The sequence below is a fragment of the Crinia signifera genome, chromosome 5 (genome assembly GCF_055691185.1).
Source record: "Crinia signifera chromosome 5, ASM5569118v1, whole genome shotgun sequence".
Lineage (NCBI taxonomy): Eukaryota > Metazoa > Chordata > Amphibia > Anura > Myobatrachidae > Crinia > Crinia signifera.
This window is the reverse complement of record NC_139221.1, coordinates 99762650-99779993: the sequence shown is the minus strand read 5'-3', so window position 1 is coordinate 99779993 and position 17344 is coordinate 99762650. Positions and strand designations below refer to the sequence as shown.

Below are 17344 nucleotides of genomic sequence, written 5' to 3'. Positions count from 1 at the left end.
TTGCTGAAGAGAATTGCAGCCTAAGTCTGTCATGTCTGTATAACCAGGCATTGATTTTTCTGTCGAGGCCTGGCACGTCAGCCATTTATTCTCCGCTTTGCGGTTGGGCCCAACGGGTTTGAAAAATTCTGTTACAGTCCAGTCGCCCCTGAGGCAAATGTGAGAATAGATTTCACCTGTATAGACCTATACCACTTATCCAGGGCATGTGCTGTCAGAGCAAAGGCTAAATGAAAAGCTATCTGTCCAAGAGCGCTCAGACAGCCAAGTGGTGCTAAATGCTGTACTGTGATGAAATACATCTTTCCACACCGCCACATTAACCCTTCTGTCCTACAGAGGGGGAAGCAATACACTGCAGGTCATTGCAGGACCTGCAGGTGTCTCCCATGTGTTTCTTGTAATCAATTCACAAATATTGGCTTGGCTTTATCTATACTTTAATTAAAGATGCCCAATTTGTCAAAACATTAATTGACAACTTTACTTTTCCCCATAGGCACTGAGTGAAAAATAATAACATTCTGAAAAAATGAATATATTTCCCTATTGATATTTTACAGTAAGTGGGATTTACTGAGAAAAATAAATCATAGTTGCCTACCCTCCTGCATTCTGCAGGAGACTCCCTGAAATAACAGCAATCTCCCTCTCTCCCTCATCAGTCTAGCAATCTCCCGCATTTAACCTAGCCCACATTATGTAGCTGTTACATTTTTGGGGAAAAAAGGAATGAGAGATAGATACATTTACACTGAATCATCAGCACCATTTCCTAGCACTTATATATATTATTATAGCAAGTATAGTAGCTCTTACTAACTGCTTTGGGGCTCATCTACATTTGTATATAAGTCATTTTAAAAGATTTTTCATTTTAAAAGATGTAGCAGTACACAATCACACTTCTAGGTGCCACGTTCACAATCTCTTCATATATGGAAGTAGACACGCCCTTTGGGTGGAGCATGACATGCCCCCTCAATGGGGCGCTGTGCAAACTTCTACTACCAACTATAATCTCCCTGAAACTGGTTTTCAAAAGTAGGCAAGTATGAAATAAATGTGTTGTTAAACAGTTAAAAAGTTGGGTACTTATGTAATATCTGGGCTCCCGTTTTTCTTATGAGACCGCATCCGCTCGCCACGCTTCAGGCACGGTGACGAGCAAATATAAAATCAACTCCATGCGTAGTTGGATAGTAGGGGTATGAAAAAATGGGGTGCATTTAACATGGGAGGTTACATTTGTAGCACCCATTTGCTTTATTCAATTGTCACAACTGTCATTTTTGACAAAAGAGGACGAGAGTACCAGCCACACCACTTAGCCATAATCACAGGCTTTGAGATGTGATACTCTCTCCATGTCTGAGCATCCTTCAATCTACCAAACAGAAAACCCATCCAAGGCCTCAGCACTGGCAAATGCAGAAAGATGGTCTAGGTGCACTATAATAGCCAGCAATTCAACAACAGATGGAGCCTTGCCCCATCATTTCATTTTCTCTGCCTAAACAGAGGTTTTGTCGTGCCTAAAGAACGGAGCACGGACAGGCGCGTTGGGGTGTGTCGTCCGCAGACAACTTTTTCAAAGGTATGATACCTTTGAAAAAGTTGTCTGTGGACGACGAAACGCGTCAGACCAAGCGTGTACAACCTGTTACTTTGGGATTACAAATAAAGAATTCTCACTTGGACCAACTCTCCACCTCCCCACATTTCCAACTGTTGGACGTTTACTGGACATTCCAAGGGACACCACCACCTGCTAATTCATCTGGAGCTACCTTATCAAGGACTGAAACCCAGGATCCCTCCATACTCTGGATCAGGTTCCAACAACTCCAGCAGGTATATGGACACCCGCCAATCCAGTTTCCCTCGATTTACGAGTGGGAGTTTGTGACATTCCTTCTGGGAGAGTGTTTCTAGGAACAAGTGAGATACCCCACACTGTATATATTTGTGCTCAAGTAATCTTTATCCCACCTCAGGCTGTATACTTTTATTGCATTCCAAATACGCAATTGCTTTTAAGAAAATTAATTTTTAATAGTAAATAAAATATTTGTAATACCCAATTGGTCATACTCATATACTTTTTTTTATGTGTTCGCGCTCCACCACCTGTCTTGTCTTTTCCCATTTCCTCTTTTTGGGGGTTGACCTCCCCAAGGTGCGAGCAGCTTGCCAAACCACTCACCTTGAAGGGCCTGTATATATTGTTCCACCAAGGTGGTCCAATATATAAATTCTACTATGGTGACTGTATGCCCACTTTATCCTCATAGTCCCCCTTTGTGTTTTAAATAGCGTAATGAGATGCACGTACAGCAGTGCCCATATACAGTACAGTACAGCATAACCTATGCCAGTGGTTCCCAAACTGTGCGCCACGGCTCCCTGGGGTGCTGCAGCACTGTCACAGGGGAGCCGTGGCTGATGGGACTAATGAGGCATCATGCTGGCAGCAGCCACATTTTCTTCAGTAGAGAGCCAGTCTGTGTATTGTGCGGGCCAGATGCAATGCGCTTAGGACAGATCAATGGGCGGGAAGATGTGAGTGTAATCAGCTGGTGGCAGGGGGGAGAGGGCTCGTTATGGGGTGAATGGAGTAGTAGGAAGGGGCTTGCATTCCCGGCGACAAGGGGCATCAAAGGCGACAGCCGACTAGTGCCTGCCGATCTGAGGTTGTCCAAAGCAGCCCCCCCCCCCCCCCCGCTGCCCAGTACCTCCAGTAGTGTCCCTTCTCCCTCAGCCAGTGGAACACCCAGCGGGGTAAGGAAGGAACTGTGCCGTCGGGCCTTGGCTACTTGGGGGCGGAGCTTTGCGGGATGACGGGGTGGAGCTTCGCGGGATGACAGCTTCTGCTTTATGCAAAATGGGAGAAGGAGAAGCTGCTGCATTTCCTGCCCTACCCAGCTAGACTTCAATGTAATTTTTATGGCAAGAGTGATGTGTGTGTGTATATATGTGGGTAAGGATTAGGCTGCGGGGTGGTTTAGGAAGCGCATCAGTGTGATAGATCACAGACCGCACGGTGAGGGAGAGCATCAGTGTGATAGAGCACAGGTCACATGGTGATGGATTGCGGCAGTGTGATAGAGCGCAGACTACATGGTGAGGGATTGCAGCAGTATAATAGAGCTCAAGCCATGGGGTGAGAGAGCGCAACAGTGTGATAGAGCACAGGCTGCACGGTGAGGGAATGCGTCAGTGTGATAGAGCGCAGGCTTAGGGGTAATGGAGAGCATCAGTGTGATAGAGCGCAGGCTGAGGGGTAAGGGAGAGCATCAGTGCGATAGAGCGCAGGCTGAGGGGTAAGGGAGAGCGTCAGTATGATAGAGCGCAGGCTGAGGGGGGGTAAGGGAGAGTGGCAGTGTGATAGAGCGCAGGCTGAGGGGTCAGGGAGAGCATCAGTGTGATAGAGCGCAGGTCAAATGGTGAGGGAGCACGTCAGTGTAATAGAGTGCAGGCTACACGGTGAGGGATTGCGTCAGTGTGATAATGCTCAGGCTGCATGGTGAGGGATTAGTTCAGTGTGATAGACAGGGCCAGATTTGCCACTAGGCCCGTGAGGCACCTATTAAGGGCGGCAAAATTAGGGTTAACAGGCCCATACCTGTCTGGCAGTTCGCAGCCATTTGCCCGTGTCAGTGTTCGTCCACCCCGGCAGTGGCCATGACAGACGGAGTCATACAGTGATGATGCCGCGAACTGGCTCTGCTGAGAGCCAAGGAAAGTGACATGGACGCACAGTGCACTGTGTGCGCACGCAGCCACCTGGAGCCAGCCCAGGTGTGCCGTGCCTGTGCACACTGCCGATCCCGGCTTAAGGGTGCCTTGATGAAAAAAAGTTTGGGAACCACTGACCTATGCAATAGCATTTTCTGAGAAAAATACCTTAGAAAATGACCTTGGCGCATTCAATCAGCAGCTGTACAGTTGGGGAGGTGTTAAGTCCCCAAATGAAAGATAAAACAATAAAAGTTGTTCTATGATATTTTTTTGTGAGAAAAATGTCTATTTAACAAACAGCACTGTAAAGTATTGTAGTTATTATGCTATAATGTATTTCAATGGAGACTTCACGCATGCACAGTGGTGATTCTTGCGCTATAATATTCTATTGGACACATCTCACGCATGTGCAGTGGTGATTTAAAAAGCGACACCTGGTGGATGATCGCTGGTATTGCAATCACCGGTGAACATGCTTCATGCTGTAGCAGAAAACAGTGGCGGCTGGTGCCTTCCCAAGTCCGGAGGCGACTTACAGGTATGTTGGCTGTCATACGGCACTAAAAGACTAATTTAATGATGACACCTTCAGACAGACTTGTCAATGCTGACAGTAATGTCAGCATCGACAGCTATGCATGCCCAAAAAGAGCAATACTTGACATGCTCTATCAGTCGCCATCTAGTGGCTGCCAATGCACAAAAACCTTGAGTTGCTCCCATAGAGGTAAGGAGCAGTGTTAGCCTTTTATAAAATAATGTAGAGCCATCAGCTTTGGTTATATCCCAATAGTGAAGCATATGGGTATACTGTATTTATAAAAGGTTGTTTTGATTCGATTTTCAGCAATATTAAATTGATCCAAATTCATGTTGTGTTTTCAGGTGCTAAAACACACATATACTAACTTTTTAAAAATCATTATAAATAAACATCTATACTACAACATCGATTTCAAGAAATATAAAATTTTAATTAAATTAAAAAAAGATTTTTAAAAAATTGACCTTTAGTACGTGCGAACACAGGCAAAACTGCGAACGGACCAGAATAAGGCCCTATGTCCCTAGTAGTGTCAGTTACAGATGTCCCCGTAACTTTTTAGAAAAAAAAACAAACAACAATAATTACATCCCGACAGTTGTGACATGGAATCGAATACCCCGCCTTATTCTCGTGGAAAGCCCAAGCTGAAGTTTAGTCTGTATGGCACAAAAGGATTTAGTAAGATTTTAGAGAGAGATCTTCAAATCTGGTTCATGTGTGACGCTACCCCTCATAATCAATGACTGAACTATTGTCATGTCTTGCAACAAATGAATGTAAACCTGGTCCTTTGCACACCAATGGCACATGTTAAAAAAAGAGGCATGGCCTTGACTGGATGTGGACATGGCTATATTGCTTGGTTGGTGCGTTGGCAGCTGCTTCTCCAGAATACTGGTATATTTCCTCATATGCTTTCAGAAACAAGGTAGAGTTTAAGATGTGATAATATTAAACCTGTTGATGAGTACCCCCCACAGGTGACAGGAGCGTAGGCAGAACTTTGTGGGCCCCATAACAACATTTTTAAGGGGCCCCTGCCACAATGCTTATAAAGAAAAGAAAAACTACTCTACAGTATGCAGCAATTGTTCATTTTCTGCCAAATCGGAGGCTTTTGCGGTTACCCAGGTCAAATAACCAGGGTTAAACGTGTTTTTCACAGCAGCGTTACCATGTGAACCTGAATTTTGCTTTATCTTTTTGTGGGAGCTGTATCACTGAGCCATAAGATGGGTTGTGTTACGGCAGTGAAAAAGGGGTGTTAGTGTTGTAGTGATGCATTTGTAAGTGTACCTCTGCCATTCTAGCAATGCCAGCACCTATATTTTTTAGCAATGTGATTTCTAAACGTGTAAAATGGAAATTCTGTATAGATATCTGCAGATATGCAATGACAAAATGCCTGGAAATTACAGCCATACAATAATGCGTACATTAAACATAAGTTTGTTATTTCAAAATGCTTTGTGCGCACAAATTGTATCTGTTTTAAACCCAGCAGGTGTGTCATAATCCCAATCCCAAAACTCATACGGAGTTCAGCAAGGACAATAATCCAATTTTGAAAACCTGTAACTGCAATTATTTTAAAAGTGTATTCAGGGCCTTATTCTAGTTCACTGTTTCTGACCAAATCCTTCTTAGATGGACAAAACCATGTGCACTGCAGGGGGCAGATGTAAAATGTGCAGAGAGAATTAGATTTGGGTGAGTTATTTTGTTTCTGTGCAGGGTAAATACTGGCTGCTTTATTTTTACACTGCAATATAGATCTCACTTTGAAGTAAAACCCCACCCAAATCTAATTCTCTCTGCACAGGTAACATCTACCCCACCTGCAGTGCACATGGTTTTGTCCATCTAAGAAGGATTCTGTCAGAAAGAGTGAACTAAAATAAGGCCCTCAGTTAGCTGTATGTTTGCGTGAAGAAAACTGTATTTAAATAAAGCTATATCATAAAATAATAAGTATATACACATTATACTAATACAGCCTTCAATAATGTGTCAAAGGGTCAACACTAACATGATTAAAAGTAACTGAATGCATGCCGAAAAAACCCCCAGATCATAGATCATATTTTATTTATGTTGCAGCTGACACATCACACAGTTATCTGTGTCTTACTGAGGTAAAATTAAACTCTCCCGCAGAGAGTTGTCATTCTTGTGAAAAATGATTGACACATACATCACAGTGGTAAGCGCTTCAGTGTTCTCACTGTAAAATACATGATATCAGGTACAGAGAAAAGAGACTGCCACCTTGTTACCCTAGAACAAGTGGAATAAAGGTGGTTCTGTCAGACTTAATATATTTCAAAATGTATCTTCAATAGAAATTTCAAAGAATGAGACATAATGTACTTTAGAGTTAGGACGGCTGTTTGATTATTTAGCTGTTGTGTGTCAGTGGAGTTTGGGGGTGGCCCTGCGCTCACCTTCTGATGTGTATGTAGTACTAATCCCAGAGTGATTACACTGTTTTGGAATAAAGATTGCAACAAGGGACTGAAGATAAAGCAAGTGGTTTTATTTAATTATAAAAAAGTGCAGTCATGATAGTAACCATGAATGTAGTCCATGAAATAAAACAATATAATATAGTGTGTCCCAAACACTGTAGAGGCACAGTGAGTATAGTCCAGTGATAGAACTCTCACAGTATCCACTGTGTCTGCTTTAACACTGGTGTAGCTCCGTTAATGGGACAGGTACAGTGCAGGATAGTAGGTCACAAAATATTGAGTATTGGGGACAGAGAGCAAACCATACTGGGTGGGCCGGGTGCAGAGAGTTAAGTGTCCAGTAGTAAGTGTATGAATGGCACCAGGGGCTGGCGTCCCAAAAAAACCCCTAGTGGTACACTACACACTTACCCACAGTTTGTCCACACTGAAGTCCCTGATCGGTCCCCCGCAGTCAGTCCTCTACGATGAATGTTAAGCTGCGTCTGCCTTCCGTGCAGCACGCCAGCCAAAGTCCTCACACTGCTACTACAGTCTCACAGGAGACTTCCGGGTCAGCGGTGTGACGCGTACCCCGGAAGTAGCCTGCAGCCGGAGCTTGTGTGCGCTCGACTCTCCTCCGCTCGGAGAGGAGACTTGATGGTGTGATGTGGTGTTAGCAAATGGTGTCCAACGCGTTTCGGCCGTGTATCGGCCTTTTTCAAGGATGTATGGCGTTATTTGGCATGTTTCTTTTATTAGCCGGATAGTCCCGCCTTCGTGGTGCGTGATAGGTAGCCTGGCCTGTCAATCACGGACTCCAGACCAGGATTGGTCCATGAGTTTGAATGGAACACATAACGTAGTTCAGGTCTGAATTAATGGGGTATTAACCTCATGTGTGCTGTAATAGCGGCCCTATGCAGAGAGATAGGTGTTTTACATTGTCACACAAGGTGTCTGTTTTGAAATAGGTGCATCACTTCATATGGAGCGGGCTAACGTTGTCAGTGTGAATGAATGGGGCAATTAACCTCCTGTGTGCTGTCACTGCTGTCAAAATCAGCGATATTCGCTGATCAGAACTGTAGTCCATTAATCACATAACCCTGTCTCTACAGTAATCTGTACTGGTGGAATTCATTCTGCAGGGTTACTATTAATGGTATAGCAGTTATAGGTTCCCATTATTAAAGTCAATATTTAAACCCCCTGGATGAAGGGTATGTAGGGTGAAAATCCAGTAGAGTTCCTTTTTGTTCAGAACCTGTATGTGATCTCCCCCCCTCCAGTTCACCACAGGTGCTTCTATGGCTGTAAATGTTAAGCCTCTTGGATTGGAACTGTGTACCTGTTTGAAATGAAGGGAAACACTATGTTTTTCATAGCCAATTTTTATGTTACGGACATGCTCGTACAGTCTGTTTTTTAGCGGCCTAATGGTCCTACCCACATATTCGAGCCCGCAGGGACATTTCAATAAGTAAATAACTCCTTTTGTTTCACATGATAAATGTTGTCTGTATTTGTAAGTGGTCTTGTTAGTGGTGGAGGTCCAAGTCTGTTGGCCTTTAGTCGTGGATGTGGTCAAATTCTTACAGCCTGTACACTTGCCACAGTAGAAAAAGCCTTTACTGTCCGTTAGTCTGGTCTGGATGATGTTTACGGGTTTTATGTGGTTTCTGACCAGTTTCTGCTTTAAGTCTGGGGCTTTCCTGAAAATGAGTCTTGGTCTTTCTGTCAAGTGGTCTCGTAATTGGTAGTCCTGCTGGAGTATGTGCCAATGTTTTTGTAAAATCTGTTTTAACTGTTTAGATGACCTGTTGTATTGTGTAATGAAGGCTATCTCCTGTGGGATATGTGGTTGGTCTTTCTGTTTTATCTGCAGAGTATCAGTCCTGTTTAGTGTAGAAATGTCCTCGTATGCCTTATCCACTATATCCCTGTCATACTGTTTAGCAAGGAATTGATCCCTGAGTTCGTTCGCCTGTGTGTGAAAATCACTAGGTCTGGAGCAGTTGCGTTTAATACGTCTGAATTGTCCCTTTGGAATGCCATCCAGCCATGGCTTATAGTGGCCACTAGTGTACAGAATATAACTGTTGACATCTACAGACTTCCTGAATGTCTTTGTCTGCAGTGAGTTGGAGTCTATGAATATTTCTAGATCCAGAAACTGTACTGAATTCCTGCTGTATTGTGTAGTGAAGTGGATGTTCCTGTCATTGTTATTGAGGTGTTCCATGAATGTTAGTAGTGAGTCGTGAGATCCTTTCCAGATGAAAATGCAATCGTCAATATATCTCCGCCACAGGATCAAATGTGGCGACCAGCTACGCTCACCCCAGATGTAATCCTCCTCCCACTTTCCCATGAAGAGGTTTGCGTAACTGGGCGCCACCTTTGATCCCATGGCAGTCCCTGTGGTCTGTAAGTAGAATGAGCCATTAAACCAGGTGTAATTGTGATGTAATATGAAATCTATGGAGTCTATTAAAAATTGTATCTGGTCCGGTTCTAATTGCTGTGCTTTGTCCAGGAAGTGTCTAGTGCTATCTAGCCCTTGATTGTGTTTTATGATGGTGTATAAAGATGTCACGTCACTAGTGGCTATCCAGTAATCCTCCTGCCAGTCTATGGTATGTAGGGTGTTGATTATGTCCGTGGTGTCCCGAATGTGCGATGGTAGAGTTTTCACTAGGTCCTGGAGGAAAGTGTCAGTATATTGTGAGAGATTTGAGGAAATGGAATCTATACCCGATATGATAGGTCTACCTGGTGGTTTGTGCAGATTTTTGTGTATTTTAGGCAAATAGTAGAATACCGGTATTTTGGGATGTTGTTTTTTGAGGAACGTGTATTCTGATTTGTTGAGTATGCCCTTATCATAGCCTGTGTGTAGTAATGTGTCCAGTTGTTTATTGAAATCAGTTGTGGGGTCGGAGGGTAGTATGGTGTAAGTGTCCTTGTCGCCTAGTAGTCTTAAGGACTCTTCAATGTAATCTGTCTTATTGAGGACGACTATCCCCCCTCCCTTATCCGCTGGTTTGATGTTTAATTGTTCATTGTTCTCCAGTTGTTTGAGTGCCTGTAGTTCTCTCCTATTCATGTTATTGCGTGAGTGGTGGCTGTTTTGTTTGGAAGTAAGGTGATCCAGGTCTTCAGTGACCAGTGATTCAAATGTCTTGATTTGGTGGCTCTTTACGTGTGTGGGATTGAAGGTGGATTTGGGTCGTAGCTCAGTATGTTTGTATTTGTCCGGTGTCACTGATTGATTGCGTATGATGGGATTGGTCATGAAGTATTTTTTAAGACATAATTTCCGTGTGAATGCCTGCAGATCGCAGTAGGTGGTGAATTTGTCTGGTTTCCTAGTGGGTGCAAATTTGAGGCCCTTGGTCAGTACCAATTCTTGTTCATGTGTGAGTGTTGTATTGCTTAGGTTGAAGATCTGTGTGTGTGTATGATTATCCTGATTTAGTTGTTGTTCGGTGTTGGTTGTTTTTTTGGTTTTTTTGGTGTCCCCTCCTCTGCAGCCTCTTCTAATTCTATGTGTCTTTTCTTGCTGGTTTGTGTCTTTGTCTCGGTCATCTTTGGGAGGCAGGCCCTTCGGCCCGCCTCGGTATCTAAAAAATTTTCCCCCCATAGATTGTCAGTGTTATCCAGTGTCTGTGTGGTGGAGACCACAGTCGTAGTCGGGGGTGTCGCTGGTCTGTCAGGATATTGAGTAGTCTGTGTCAGGTCGTATTGTCGCTGTGTTGTGACCCACCCCTGGTCAAAGGAAAGTCTTGTAAGGTTGTCGTAGTCAAGATCGTCCTCAATTTCGTGAACCGAGAAAGAGGTGTTAGTCGAAGTGTTAGTCGAAGTATTTAAGGTATTGTCTAAGTCTGTTGTTGGGTTATCGTCAACCTCTATGTTGTTGTCCGATATGTCGTGTTTATGCAGTTTGGACATATACTGCTGGTACGTCAGTCCTGTATCTTTGTATGTCCTGGGTGGATTGCACTTGTTACCAGCCGTGTGTTTAAGTAAAGTTTTACGTTTGCCTACTGTCTGTCTGATAGGGGCTTTTGTTCTACCAGACAGATGCGGGGATTTGGTCAATTTGGGTTTGAGATCACGATGTACCTTTTTAACCTTAGTGTTAATGAGATCGTTTTCCTTCTTTGTGAGTCTCTGAGTGGAAATTTTTTTCTATGTCCTCGTACCCTGGTTCTTTTGTGTACGGCTCTATTAATTTGTGTGTGTCACTGATCTGCTTTTCGAGGGAAGCCAGATCCTTGTCATTTTTCTGAATTAGTAATTTCATTAAGTCATTTGAGCATTTGCGGAGTATGGTGTCCCATTCCTTTTGGAATTGCAGGTCATTAGTGTGGTGAGTGGAGATTTTTTTGATTCTGAGGCCCTTGGGTATAGTGTCATGTGTCAAATACCAGTTAAGGAAGTGTGTATCCCACCATGTCCTTGTTTCCTTCTGAATCAATTTTTCTAGGTGTCTGTAATTACTGAGAAAGTCAGATGGTGTGGGTATCTGACTGAGGTTGTCTATGTTTTTCCCTTCTATCTCTGCCCTATGGGTCCTACTGTCCCTTACGTCGAGTATACCCATATGTGTTAGTAGGTATCAAGCTGCTGAACAGGTGGACAAGACGAATGCAGAATAAAGTACGGATTTGTCTGCGCTATAGATACCTTTTTGAGCGAAGGGGGCTGCGGGGCTAGAGTGTGTCCACACTCTTGAGGTATAGTGGAGTTTGGGGGTGGCCCTGCGCTCACCTTCTGATGTGTATGTAGTACTAATCCCAGAGTGATTACACTGTTTTGGAATGAAGATTGCAACAAGGGACTGAAGATAAAGCAAGTGGTTTTATTTAATTATAAAAAAGTGCAGTCATGATAGTAACCATGAATGTAGTCCATGAAATAAAACAATATAATATAGTGTGTCCCAAACACTGTAGAGGCACAGTGAGTATAGTCCAGTGATAGAACTCTCACAGTATCCACTGTGTCTGCTTTAACACTGGTGTAGCTCCGTTAATGGGACAGGTACAGTGCAGGATAGTAGGTCACAAAATATTGAGTATTGGGGACAGAGAGCAAACCATACTGGGTGGGCCGGGTGCAGAGAGTTAAGTGTCCAGTAGTAAGTGTATGAATGGCACCAGGGGCTGGCGTCCCAAAAAAACCCCTAGTGGTACACTACACACTTACCCACAGTTTGTCCACACTGAAGTCCCTGATCGGTCCCCCGCAGTCAGTCCTCTACGATGAATGTTAAGCTGCGTCTGCCTTCCGTGCAGCACGCCAGCCAAAGTCCTCACACTGCTACTACAGTCTCACAGGAGACTTCCGGGTCAGCGGTGTGACGCGTACCCCGGAAGTAGCCTGCAGCCGGAGCTTGTGTGCGCTCGACTCTCCTCCGCTCGGAGAGGAGACTTGATGGTGTGATGTGGTGTTAGCAAATGGTGTCCAACGCGTTTCGGCCGTGTATCGGCCTTTTTCAAGGATGTATGGCGTTATTTGGCATGTTTCTTTTATTAGCCGGATAGTCCCGCCTTCGTGGTGCGTGATAGGTAGCCTGGCCTGTCAATCACGGACTCCAGACCAGGATTGGTCCATGAGTTTGAATGGAACACATAACGTAGTTCAGGTCTGAATTAATGGGGTATTAACCTCATGTGTGCTGTAATAGCGGCCCTATGCAGAGAGATAGGTGTTTTACATTGTCACACAAGGTGTCTGTTTTGAAATAGGTGCATCACTTCATATGGAGCGGGCTAACGTTGTCAGTGTGAATGAATGGGGCAATTAACCTCCTGTGTGCTGTCACTGCTGTCAAAATCAGCGATATTCGCTGATCAGAACTGTAGTCCATTAATCACATAACCCTGTCTCTACAGTAATCTGTACTGGTGGAATTCATTCTGCAGGGTTACTATTAATGGTATAGCAGTTATAGGTTCCCATTATTAAAGTCAATATTTAAACCCCCTGGATGAAGGGTATGTAGGGTGAAAATCCAGTAGAGTTCCTTTTTGTTCAGAACCTGTATGTGATCTCCCCCCCTCCAGTTCACCACAGGTGCTTCTATGGCTGTAAATGTTAAGCCTCTTGGATTGGAACTGTGTACCTGTTTGAAATGAAGGGAAACACTATGTTTTTCATAGCCAATTTTTATGTTACGGACATGCTCGTACAGTCTGTTTTTTAGCGGCCTAATGGTCCTACCCACATATTCGAGCCCGCAGGGACATTTCAATAAGTAAATAACTCCTTTTGTTTCACATGATAAATGTTGTCTGTATTTGTAAGTGGTCTTGTTAGTGGTGGAGGTCCAAGTCTGTTGGCCTTTAGTCGTGGATGTGGTCAAATTCTTACAGCCTGTACACTTGCCACAGTAGAAAAAGCCTTTACTGTCCGTTAGTCTGGTCTGGATGATGTTTCTTGACAGAAAGACCAAGACTCATTTTCAGGAAAGCCCCAGACTTAAAGCAGAAACTGGTCAGAAACCACATAAAACCCGTAAACATCATCCAGACCAGACTAACGGACAGTAAAGGCTTTTTCTACTGTGGCAAGTGTACAGGCTGTAAGAATTTGACCACATCCACGACTAAAGGCCAACAGACTTGGACCTCCACCACTAACAAGACCACTTACAAATACAGACAACATTTATCATGTGAAACAAAAGGAGTTATTTACTTATTGAAATGTCCCTGCGGGCTCGAATATGTGGGTAGGACCATTAGGCCGCTAAAAAACAGACTGTACGAGCATGTCCGTAACATAAAAATTGGCTATGAAAAACATAGTGTTTCCCTTCATTTCAAACAGGTACACAGTTCCAATCCAAGAGGCTTAACATTTACAGCCATAGAAGCACCTGTGGTGAACTGGAGGGGGGGAGATCACATACAGGTTCTGAACAAAAAGGAACTCTACTGGATTTTCACCCTACATACCCTTCATCCAGGGGGTTTAAATATTGACTTTAATAATGGGAACCTATAACTGCTATACCATTAATAGTAACCCTGCAGAATGAATTCCACCAGTACAGATTACTGTAGAGACAGGGTTATGTGATTAATGGACTACAGTTCTGATCAGCGAATATCGCTGATTTTGACAGCAGTGACAGCACACAGGAGGTTAATTGCCCCATTCATTCACACTGACAACGTTAGCCCGCTCCATATGAAGTGATGCACCTATTTCAAAACAGACACCTTGTGTGACAATGTAAAACACCTATCTCTCTGCATAGGGCCGCTATTACAGCACACATGAGGTTAATACCCCATTAATTCAGACCTGAACTACGTTATGTGTTCCATTCAAACTCATGGACCAATCCTGGTCTGGAGTCCGTGATTGACAGGCCAGGCTACCTATCACGCACCACGAAGGCGGGACTATCCGGCTAATAAAAGAAACATGCCAAATAACGCCATACATCCTTGAAAAAGGCCGATACACGGCCGAAACGCGTTGGACACCATTTGCTAACACCACATCACACCATCAAGTCTCCTCTCCGAGCGGAGGAGAGTCGAGCGCACACAAGCTCCGGCTGCAGGCTACTTCCGGGGTACGCGTCACACCGCTGACCCGGAAGTCTCCTGTGAGACTGTAGTAGCAGTGTGAGGACTTTGGCTGGCGTGCTGCACGGAAGGCAGACGCAGCTTAACATTCATCGTAGAGGACTGACTGCGGGGGACCGATCAGGGACTTCAGTGTGGACAAACTGTGGGTAAGTGTGTAGTGTACCACTAGGGGTTTTTTTGGGACGCCAGCCCCTGGTGCCATTCATACACTTACTACTGGACACTTAACTCTCTGCACCCGGCCCACCCAGTATGGTTTGCTCTCTGTCCCCAATACTCAATATTTTGTGACCTACTATCCTGCACTGTACCTGTCCCATTAACGGAGCTACACCAGTGTTAAAGCAGACACAGTGGATACTGTGAGAGTTCTATCACTGGACTATACTCACTGTGCCTCTACAGTGTTTGGGACACACTATATTATATTGTTTTATTTCATGGACTACATTCATGGTTACTATCATGACTGCACTTTTTTATAATTAAATAAAACCACTTGCTTTATCTTCAGTCCCTTGTTGCAATCTTTATTCCAAAACAGTGTAATCACTCTGGGATTAGTACTACATACACATCAGAAGGTGAGCGCAGGGCCACCCCCAAACTCCACTATACCTCAAGAGTGTGGACACACTCTAGCCCCGCAGCCCCCTTCGCTCAAAAAGGTATCTATAGCGCAGACAAATCCGTACTTTATTCTGCATTCGTCTTGTCCACCTGTTCAGCAGCTTGATACCTACTAACACATATGGGTATACTCGACGTAAGGGACAGTAGGACCCATAGGGCAGAGATAGAAGGGAAAAACATAGACAACCTCAGTCAGATACCCACACCATCTGACTTTCTCAGTAATTACAGACACCTAGAAAAATTGATTCAGAAGGAAACAAGGACATGGTGGGATACACACTTCCTTAACTGGTATTTGACACATGACACTATACCCAAGGGCCTCAGAATCAAAAAAATCTCCACTCACCACACTAATGACCTGCAATTCCAAAAGGAATGGGACACCATACTCCGCAAATGCTCAAATGACTTAATGAAATTACTAATTCAGAAAAATGACAAGGATCTGGCTTCCCTCGAAAAGCAGATCAGTGACACACACAAATTAATAGAGCCGTACACAAAAGAACCAGGGTACGAGGACATAGAAAAAATTTCCACTCAGAGACTCACAAAGAAGGAAAACGATCTCATTAACACTAAGGTTAAAAAGGTACATCGTGATCTCAAACCCAAATTGACCAAATCCCCGCATCTGTCTGGTAGAACAAAAGCCCCTATCAGACAGACAGTAGGCAAACGTAAAACTTTACTTAAACACACGGCTGGTAACAAGTGCAATCCACCCAGGACATACAAAGATACAGGACTGACGTACCAGCAGTATATGTCCAAACTGCATAAACACGACATATCGGACAACAACATAGAGGTTGACGATAACCCAACAACAGACTTAGACAATACCTTAAATACTTCGACTAACACTTCGACTAACACCTCTTTCTCGGTTCACGAAATTGAGGACGATCTTGACTACGACAACCTTACAAGACTTTCCTTTGACCAGGGGTGGGTCACAACACAGCGACAATACGACCTGACACAGACTACTCAATATCCTGACAGACCAGCGACACCCCCGACTACGACTGTGGTCTCCACCACACAGACACTGGATAACACTGACAATCTATGGGGGGAAAATTTTTTAGATACCGAGGCGGGCCGAAGGGCCTGCCTCCCAAAGATGACCGAGACAAAGACACAAACCAGCAAGAAAAGACACATAGAATTAGAAGAGGCTGCAGAGGAGGGGACACCAAAAAAAACAAAAAAACAACCAACACCGAACAACAACTAAATCAGGATAATCATACACACACACAGATCTTCAACCTAAGCAATACAACACTCACACATGAACAAGAATTGGTACTGACCAAGGGCCTCAAATTTGCACCCACTAGGAAACCAGACAAATTCACCACCTACTGCGATCTGCAGGCATTCACACGGAAATTATGTCTTAAAAAATACTTCATGACCAATCCCATCATACGCAATCAATCAGTGACACCGGACAAATACAAACATACTGAGCTACGACCCAAATCCACCTTCAATCCCACACACGTAAAGAGCCACCAAATCAAGACATTTGAATCACTGGTCACTGAAGACCTGGATCACCTTACTTCCAAACAAAACAGCCACCACTCACGCAATAACATGAATAGGAGAGAACTACAGGCACTCAAACAACTGGAGAACAATGAACAATTAAACATCAAACCAGCGGATAAGGGAGGGGGGATAGTCGTCCTCAATAAGACAGATTACATTGAAGAGTCCTTAAGACTACTAGGCGACAAGGACACTTACACCATACTACCCTCCGACCCCACAACTGATTTCAATAAACAACTGGACACATTACTACACACAGGCTATGATAAGGGCATACTCAACAAATCAGAATACACGTTCCTCAAAAAACAACATCCCAAAATACCGGTATTCTACTATTTGCCTAAAATACACAAAAATCTGCACAAACCACCAGGTAGACCTATCATATCGGGTATAGATTCCATTTCCTCAAATCTCTCACAATATACTGACACTTTCCTCCAGGACCTAGTGAAAACTCTACCATCGCACATTCGGGACACCACGGACATAATCAACACCCTACATACCATAGACTGGCAGGAGGATTACTGGATAGCCACTAGTGACGTGACATCTTTATACACCATCATAAAACACAATCAAGGGCTAGATAGCACTAGACACTTCCTGGACAAAGCACAGCAATTAGAACCGGACCAGATACAATTTTTAATAGACTCCATAGATTTCATATTACATCACAATTACACCTGGTTTAATGGCTCATTCTACTTACAGACCACAGGGACTGCCATGGGATCAAAGGTGGCGCCCAGTTACGCAAACCTCTTCATGGG

The 17344-nt window shown here is 44.0% G+C and overlaps 1 protein-coding gene across 1 annotated transcript in view; it reads right to left on the bottom strand.

The window, feature by feature from the left end:
* ZNF407 (zinc finger protein 407) overlaps positions 1–17344 on the bottom strand; it is a 514700-nt gene that overhangs the window by 175339 nt on the left and 322017 nt on the right. The gene's annotated exons all lie outside the window — the stretch shown is intronic.